Here is an 8,999-nt window from a genome sequence, read left to right on the forward strand (position 1 = left end):
TCGAGGTCGCTGACAACGAATCTGATAATCAAACCTATCATAAATCTACCGTTTGTATGGTATTAACCCCTGAACCCAGTGACTATTTTCCGCCATTTTACAGCTTCCAATTACGCTACGCGCGGTAACATAAACAATGATAGTTGAGTGTGCCTTCACGTAGAAGGCTGCCTTTTCACATGGCGTACAAATTTTTTTTGTGGAACATTTAAAATTAAAATTATATGAAAAAGAAGAAAAGCACTCCAAGTGAGGGGGGGGGGGTAATGTCGGAAAGACATTGTTGTTTTTTATTTTGACGTGCAGAAGTTCAAGTGTAACGTGAACCGACATCTTGCTGCCCAAATCCCTACATAGTACCCCAGTAGTTGTTGCCCCTGATAGTAGCCCCCTACACCAAAGTGGCAATTTGCCTTGTTTGGGGTGAAGATGTAAAAAAATAAAATAAGCTCGGGTCGTAAAGTGCAGGATTGCAGGAGTACCTATAAAAGGTAACGCTGGATCGGAAAAAGAGCTTTGTTGTGTTGCATGTTTAGTCTAAAGCACATAAAGGCTTGATCATCTGTTTCTAGGTTTGTTTCTCTAGTCAGGGGAAGAGTATTACGAATGTAAACTCCAAGTCCGTGCATGTGTCTGTCAGAGTCCTTACGGCAGAGTGGGAAATATCCAGGTATGTTAAAGTGGTTAGAGGGGATGGAGGAGTGTAGGTTAGTCTCACTTAGTGCTAAGATATCCGGGGTATTTGTTAACAGAAATGCTTCAACATAAGCTAAATTAGTTCTAAGCCCACGGATATTTGTGAATGCAAGCCTCAAGGGAGGAGGCAAGTTGAATTTGTTTGTCCCTAAGCCTGGTTTAAGCTTATTTTTAGATTGTACTGTCGTCATATTTTTTTTTTAAAGAGTTTCGGTTTAGGTAAGGCGGAGCTAAACAAGATGTTATGCAGAGCATCAGACATGCATCACAAGTAGACCATCAGCTGACCTTTCTCCAATTAGGATTGTGGCCTCATTTATTTATTTATTTTTTTTTTTTAGCTTTTTACCAACTGTTTATACCTTCTCTTCAAATTTATTTATTTCGTGCATTTTAATTACATATGCGTATAAATTGTCTTTAACTCTTTACTTCTATGCGAGCCGTTTGTGGTTAGAACTCGACTCGAAAAACGAATAGTCTAGGCAAGAATACCGAACAGAGCGAGGATTTCTTTTTTTTTTTTACTTTAGAAGACAGAACTATAACCTAAAAAAAAAAAAAAAAAAAAAAAAAAAAAAGTAAAATTATCATACACATGTGCGCTCTCTATAAATAGATACAAAATCCGGGAAAGGAAGTGAAGCCCCCACCTACCCTCTCACCTAGAACATGGTTACGCTCGCTGGCAGACACGTCAAATGTAGATGGCCAAAGAAATTAAGCTAAGTGAAATTAATCAATCCTAATCTTACCAATTTTTACTTATTATTTTTTAACGCTATTATTTAGAAACCTATTATTTAACATGGGGAAGGGAGGGTGTATTGTAACTATTCTGTACTTTCACCTAACAATTCAATTAAAAAAAAAAAGGTAAATATGAAGAATTACTACACCCTCGAAAATTACTTTAAAATTACCACTCTTAAAGGTTTTCGGGGTCGCTGAAAACGAAAATAACGTTTAAAATTACGGCAAACAAGTAGTTTCCAAGATATGAAGAAATGTTAGTTTTAAAAAGTGGGGGATCACTTTTCTATAATAATTTAACGTAAAATAATCACTCACTTTATGGCCATAATTTGGGGGGGGGGGGGCTTTCTTTCTACCATCGGAAAATTCTTTAAAATTACCTGTTTACATTTGGTGGGAAGCGGTGTAAAATAATAAACAGTTCTTCTGCTTGATTAATGTCAGCACGTTACTTATGTTAAAACGGTTAATTTTACTTGTAAACTGGTTTATTAATTGTAGAAAACAAAAACGGGAGAAAAAAGGAGCTCAAAATGAAAGAAAAATAAAACATTATTTTTACAATTGTAGTCTCATCCGTATTATAAGATTTGTGTGACGTCACTTCCGAGGTAAACAAAGGAGTGCGGAGCGTCAGGATAACTGAATTTTTGACACCCCTAACACGAAACTGCGAATAAAATATAAAAAACACGTAATTTCTCTTTTAAAAGTGGGTTGTTTATTTTCTTTATGGATTATACTTCCAAAATAAACTATTAAAGTTGTTTTAAAAGTAATAGAAATTTTTTTTTTTTTTTTAAACAGTAATGAATTTTACGAACAATATTTTTCAATTTTTAAACTTTAAAAATCTATCAAAATTTTTCTATCGATTCTATTTTTACGATATTTTCAGGGTCAATGTGAAATTTTATGCTCTTTCCAATAAACAGAATATAATATTTTAGACAAACGTTCTTTTTTTTTTTAAATTCACGCCTCCCCCCATTTTCAAGTGTCTATTAAAAAGTAAGTAATTAATTTACTCAAAGTTTTATATATCACAAATTAAAGAGAAAAGGTCAATAAAAAATATATTCAAATTTAAAACAAAAAAAAAGTAGTGCTTTTTAGAAATTTACCTGTAAAGTTCGAAGTTTAAAACCTTTTTTTTTTTTAAACCACGTTTTGTTTTTTCTTTTGTTTTTTTTTTAATGAAACCTTGGTCTTTGCTCCTTTAATTGAAAAAAAAAAAAATTAGGGTTTGAATTACATTTTTCGAGTAGTTATAAGCTTGAAAAGACAGGGGGGTCGAATAATTCACGCCTTCCATTTTGAAATGTCTATTAAAAAGTAAATAATTTACTCACCAGTTTTATATATCACAAATTGAAGAGAAAAGGTCAATAAATAGTATATTCAAATTTAAAAAAAAAAAAAAAAAAGTAGTGTTTAGAAATTTACCTGTAAAGTTCGAAGTTTAAAACCTTTTTTTTAAACCACGTTGTTTGTTTTTTTTTGTTTTTTTATGAAACCTTGGTCCTTGCTCCTTTAATTGAAAAAAAAAAAATTAGGGCTTGAATTACATTTTTCGTGGAGTTATAAGCTTAGAAAGACGGGGTGGAATTATTCAATATTTTTCACGAAATTTCTGACACACCTAGTGCATTAGCACCGATTTATTAAACACGGGTTGTTTTCACGTTCGGAATGTCTACTACATGGGAACGTTATTTTAAAGCGTCAATTATGTAAACAAGATTTTTGTCTCGCAATTTCATTATTTTCGTGCGATGAAAAAACTTTTGGTAAATGTTACCTGACGCCACAACAGAACACTGACCACTCTAATTTGTTTGTTAAGGGGTATTCGAGCTCGCTGACAACGAATCTGATAATCACGGCCCAGCACCACCACCACCCCCTCTCCAATGTAAACAGAATTTTTGTAAAATGGTAAATGTCGGCACATTACTTACGGAAAAACGGTTAATTAAACTGCTGAAGCACCTGTTAATGGATACCTCCACTCCTAAAAAGAACGAAAAACATGAAAATATGTTTGCTGTTTATGTTTTGGCAAACCGCCCGTGAAAACTTTTTTTGATAAATTAAAAAAACACTTTTTTAACTTTCAAATAAGGAAGATTCCTACGCGATGTGACAACACCCCACTACGTCCGTTCGCACGCGAACGTATTATGTAAGAAAAACATTACCGAAGGCGGTGAAATGGCACAAAATAGTCCTAAAGGTCTAGGGGTTCATACCATGCAAACGGTAAATTTGCGGCGGGTTTGATTATCAGATTCGTTGTCAGCGACCTTGTACTTGACAGGTACTTGTGCATTTAACAAACCAGACGTAATTCAGCATTTGCTCGGCTTTGTCCGGCGCATGACGTCAACAGCCATATAAAACCGAGCGTTGGCGATAAAATAAAAACAACGCTACAACAAAATAACTGTACAATGAAATTGTAAAATGTAAAAACAAAAAAAAATAAGTAAAAAGCAAAAACCTACCGTTCATTTGTTTTTTTTTTATTATTATTGTTTGAAATTGTCTTCTGTTTTCAAAATAAATACATATAAAACAAGTTTTGTTAAATAATAGGAAACTTTTTTGTCTGAACTGGTTTTTTTTTTTTTTTTTTCAATTTTTAACATAAAAAAACATGGTCTATGTCTTAAACACGTAAAAGTTAATATTTTTTTTTTTTTTTTGCAACTATGTCAAATAAATGGAAAAAGTCTAAAAAAAAAGGGCAATAAAAAGCAATGGGGGGGGGGGAACAAGGATTATTTGTACATTTTTTTTTCGCCAGAAACAAGGATTTCTTTTTATTTATTAGTGAAAGGAGGGTTTCGGCGTTCCTATTTGGTACAGTGACCAAGAAACCCTCCTTTTCGGCGGGGTCTTATCCACACCGGTGTCAGAAGTCTGCCGACGTTGTGTTTTCTGCGGTTAAAAACGGACTCGTCGATTTCTATGGCCTGGGCCTCCAATCTGCCGAAGAGTCCTAAGAAAATAGTCCCTGCATATATCACGCAGGAAATTTTTCCAATCCACAATTGTGTGGCGAGAACGTAACCCACATTCGCGATGGAGATTTTTTGTAGATGCTATCTCGAACGCCCATAAGTATATTATTTTGGTACTAGTGCATGAGCTGGCCTGGGCGTGGCTTATCACTCGCTCGGATTTCTCCATAAAATGACGTCACATGCTGCCATCTGACGAAGAAAATGGACGAGGGGTGGGGGTGGGGAGCTTACAGAGAGAGAAAACGCGAAAAAATAAATGGCCGGGTGGGTGGGGGGCTAGCAGCGCCAAATACAAGTTTCCAGAATATTTCAACACAAAACTGCTTGAAAAATTAATTATAGCATTTTTTTTAATTACTATAAAATTAATATAGTGGTAAAATTATTTAAAAAAAAAAAAAAAGAAAACAGAAGCCAAACCATTTCAAAAAAGGTCAAATTCACGAAATTAGCCATTAAAAGAATAATAAATGGTAACATTATCAATAAAAGTTACTTTCCAACTTATCTGCATCATTCGTTGGTATTTTAAGTAGTTTTAAGTGCTTTTTATTTCATATCGAATGTTAGAGCGGTTTCCGCTAACCTTGCCAAGTTCTAAAATGCCGTAAAACATACCGTTTTTTTTTTTTTTAATAATTACTACTTTTTTAAATAGAAAAATGAATGATGCAGGTAAGTTGCAAAGTAATTTTTATTATCAAATAATAACAGAAAAACTTACCGTAATTATTTTTTACATGCATGGGAGTCAAATAGAAGAAAACTTGTCGTAATGTTTTCAAGGAAAAAAGCGAAACAAAAAAAAAAAATGGACGACTGAGGGGGGGGGGCTAGCAGCAGCAGCGCCAAATACAAGTTTCCAGAATATTTCAACATGCAACTGCTTGAAAAATTAATTAACGAATAACACCGACCACTCTAATTTTTTTTTTTTTTTTTTTTTTTTATAGGTAATTGAGGTTGCTGACAACGAATCTGATAGTCAAACTTGGGGCAAATTTACCGTTTGCATGGTATTTACCCCTGAACCCACGAACTACTTTTGACCATTTTGCAGCTTCCGTTTATGCTACGCACATGCACGCTGTAGCATAAACGACCCCCCCCAACGTAGTTTGCTTGGTGATGCCGTCGTTTATGCTACAGCGTGCATGCGCGTAGCATAAACGGAAGCTGCAAAATGGTCAAAAGTAGTTCGTGGGTTCAGGGGTAAATACCATGCAAACGGTAAATTTGCCCCAAGTTTGACTATCAGATTCGTTGTCAGCAACCTCAATTACCTATAAAAAAAAAAAAAAAAAATTAGAGTGGTCGGTGTTATTCGTTAATTAATTTTTCAAGCAGTTGCATGTTGAAATATTCTGGAAACTTGTATTTGGCGCTGCTGCTGCTAGCCCCCCCCCCCCAGTCGTCCATTTTTTTTTTTGTTTCGCTTTTTTCCTTGAAAACATTACGACAAGTTTTCTTCTATTTGACTCCCATGCATGTAAAAATTAATTACGGTAAGTTTTTCTGTTATTATTTGACAATAAAAATTACTTTGCAACTTACCTGCATCATTCATTTTTCTATTTAAAAAAGTAGTAATTATTAAAAAAAAAAAAACGGTATGTTTTACGGCATTTTAGAACTTGGCAAGGTTAGCGGAAACCGCTCTAACATTCGATATGAAATAAAAAGCACTTAAAACTACTTAAAAATACCAGCGAATGATGCAGATAAGTTGGAAAGTAACTTTTATTGATAATGTTACCATTTATTATTCTTTTAATGGCTAATTTCGTGAATTTGACCTTTTTTGAAATGGTTTGGCTTCTGTTTTCTTTTTTTTTTTTTTTAAATAATTTTACCACTATATTAATTTTATAGTAATTAAAAAAAATGCTATAATTAATTTTTCAAGCAGTTTCGTGTTGAAATATTCTGGAAACTTGTATTTGGCGCTGCTAGCCCCCCACCCACCCGGCCATTTATTTTTTCGCGTTTTCTCTCTCTGTAAGCTCCCCACCCCTCGTCCATTTTCTTCGTCAGATGGCAGCATGTGACGTCATTTTACGGAGAAATCCGAGCGAGTGATAAGCCACGCCCAGGCCAGCTCATGCACTAGTACCATTATTTTTATTATACATGCGATGGTTAGTCAGGATTTTGAGAAGAAGGTCCCAATCCTAATGGAGGTCCATCGACGACATGTTACACACCTCCAACCGTAACCGTCGGAAAGGCTTGTTCTCTTTGCACGTACACAATCCTGGCCAAAATAAACACCTTTTCTCTTCTGCCAACAATTTCCGTTGCTGGCAAAAGTTTAGTGCAGCCTCTGGGGTCTGGAGCTGATCTTTTTAAAACAAAAATTTTTTTAACTCTTCAAATAAGCGTTTCTTGAGTTGTGACACTCTTCCAATTGATAGCGAAATTCTCGTCTGCTTAATCGGCAACTCTCGGTTTTATCCGGCTGTTGACGTCATGCGTCGGACAAAGCCGACAAAATTTATTTATTTGACATAGAGTTGCAAAAAAAAATATATATATATATTAACTTTTACGTGTTTAAGACATAGACAATGTTTTTTTTGTTAAAAATTGAAAAAAAAAAAAAAAAAAACAGTTCAGACAAAAAAGTTTCCTATTATTTAACAAAAAAACTTGTTTTATATGTATTCATTTTGAAAACAGAAGACAATTTCAAACAATAATAATAAAAAAAAACAAATGAACGGTAGGTTTTTGCTTTTTACTTATTTTTTTTTGTTTCTACATTTTACAATTTCATTGTACAGTTATTTTGTTGTAGCGTTGTTTTTATTTTATCGCCAACTCTCGGTTTTATCCGGCTGTTGACGTCATGCGTCGGACAAAGCCGAGCAAATGCTGAGTTACGTCTGGTTCGTTAAATGCACAAGTACCAACCGCTCGTGAAAACTTTATTTTTTGATAAATTAAAAAAAAAACACATTTTTTTTAAACTTTTTTTAAGATTCCTACGCGATGTGATACGACACCCCACTACGCCCGTTCGCACGCGAACGTATTATTGTAAGAAAAACACTACCGAAGGCGGTGAAATGGCACAAAATAGTCCTAAGGGGTTCATACCATGCAAACGGTAAATTTACGGCGGGTTTGATTATCAGATTCGTTGTCAGCGACCTCGAATACCCCTAAAAACCCAAATTAGAGTGATCGGTGTTCTGTTGTGGTGTAAGGTTTCACCAGCCATTTTTTTACAAGGGGAAACTTCTGTAACTTAACAATTAAAAAAATAATATTAATAGTAAAAACGCATAAGTACCGTTGATGCGAGAAAGTAGACAATTTTATTAATAGGATATTAAATATAATTTAAATCGTCAGAAAACTAAACAAAATGAGTTTTTAAAACGAATATTAATTTGTTTTTTTTTTTTTTTCTTTTCGTAAGTTTAGATGTCAAGCGCTTAAATTAAATCTTAGGGTACAAAATAAAAATGGGAGAAATCGTAGTTGGCCCTTTTATTTATTTATTTATTTTTTTTATATCATGATCATAAAATAGGGGTCCCGTTGTTGAAGAAAGATCCACCTTAGATTGATCCCTCACTTTCCGCCCAAAGTTTCGTTTGTCAACCGCATGGCTTATATAGAAATTCTTCACACTGCCTCATTTTTTTTCTTTTGTTTTTAGAGGAGCATGAAAACTACTAGATTATAGATTTTAACAGATAAATTTTTAATCGGAATTTCAAAATTAATTCGCAAAATTATTCGGAATTCGAGAAAATGAAAGAAAAATTAATCGAAAATGTAAAAAAAAAAAAAAAAATTGACACAAAGAAGAAATGAAGAGATTTGATTATGAAGCAATTTTCAGCAAAAGAATAAACGCTGCCTTTCCATAACCAAAGTCAATCAACGAGTCGTTTTGTTGTAGTTCAAATAACAAGAATAATTTCTATAAATCGAACGAATAACACAAAAAGGAGAAAATGATTTACTTACACTCAACAATATCGTTTTTTCTACGTTAAATAAAACTGTAAAAAGTAATGGCGCCTTTTAAGGTCGATGTGGAGAAAACATTAGTTTACACAAGTGGCGCCGTCTATTTGCAAAGCCGAGTCAATCAAGGGGAGATAAGTTTTTATTATAAAAGAAACTATCCTTACAGGTGCTGCTAACAGTTGCCATTAAAAATGCGTGATAAAAACTTGAATAATTAGACTTACTATCTTTCGAAGCTTAAAAATGTAATTTAAACTCTAATTTTTTTTTTCAATAAAAGGAGCAAAGACCAAATTTAAAAATAATAACAGGTTTAATAGCAAAATATGCAATATTTGTTTTTTTAAATCGGTTTTCTTTAAAAACGATTTCAAGAAAATCAACGAATTTTAACTTACTTCGAATATAATAATATATATAAATTCCAAAAGATCACTTACCTATAAAAAATACTAATCAATGGGTACTTCCATTCTTCATTGTTAAGAATTTATCCATATTTATATTTTATATTCCATGTACTTTTTAAATAAA

General features: G+C 33.4%; 1 protein-coding gene across 5 annotated transcripts in view; it reads right to left on the reverse strand.

The window, feature by feature from the left end:
- Positions 1 to 8,588, reverse strand: part of LOC145303445 (RNA-binding protein 5-A-like) — a 93,621-nt gene extending 85,033 nt beyond the window's left edge. For all 5 annotated transcript variants that reach the window (XM_080144779.1, XM_080144778.1, XM_080144777.1 and 2 more), the window contains exon 1: positions 8,463 to 8,588. The gene's annotated coding sequence lies outside the window, so the exon portion shown is untranslated. The remainder of the gene's footprint in view (positions 1 to 8,462) is intronic.
- Between the last annotated feature and the right edge of the window lie 411 nt (positions 8,589 to 8,999).

Source organism: Euprymna scolopes, chromosome 19 (genome assembly GCF_053919585.1).
Source record: "Euprymna scolopes isolate OS-2025 chromosome 19, ASM5391958v1, whole genome shotgun sequence".
Classification (NCBI taxonomy): domain Eukaryota; kingdom Metazoa; phylum Mollusca; class Cephalopoda; order Sepiida; family Sepiolidae; genus Euprymna; species Euprymna scolopes.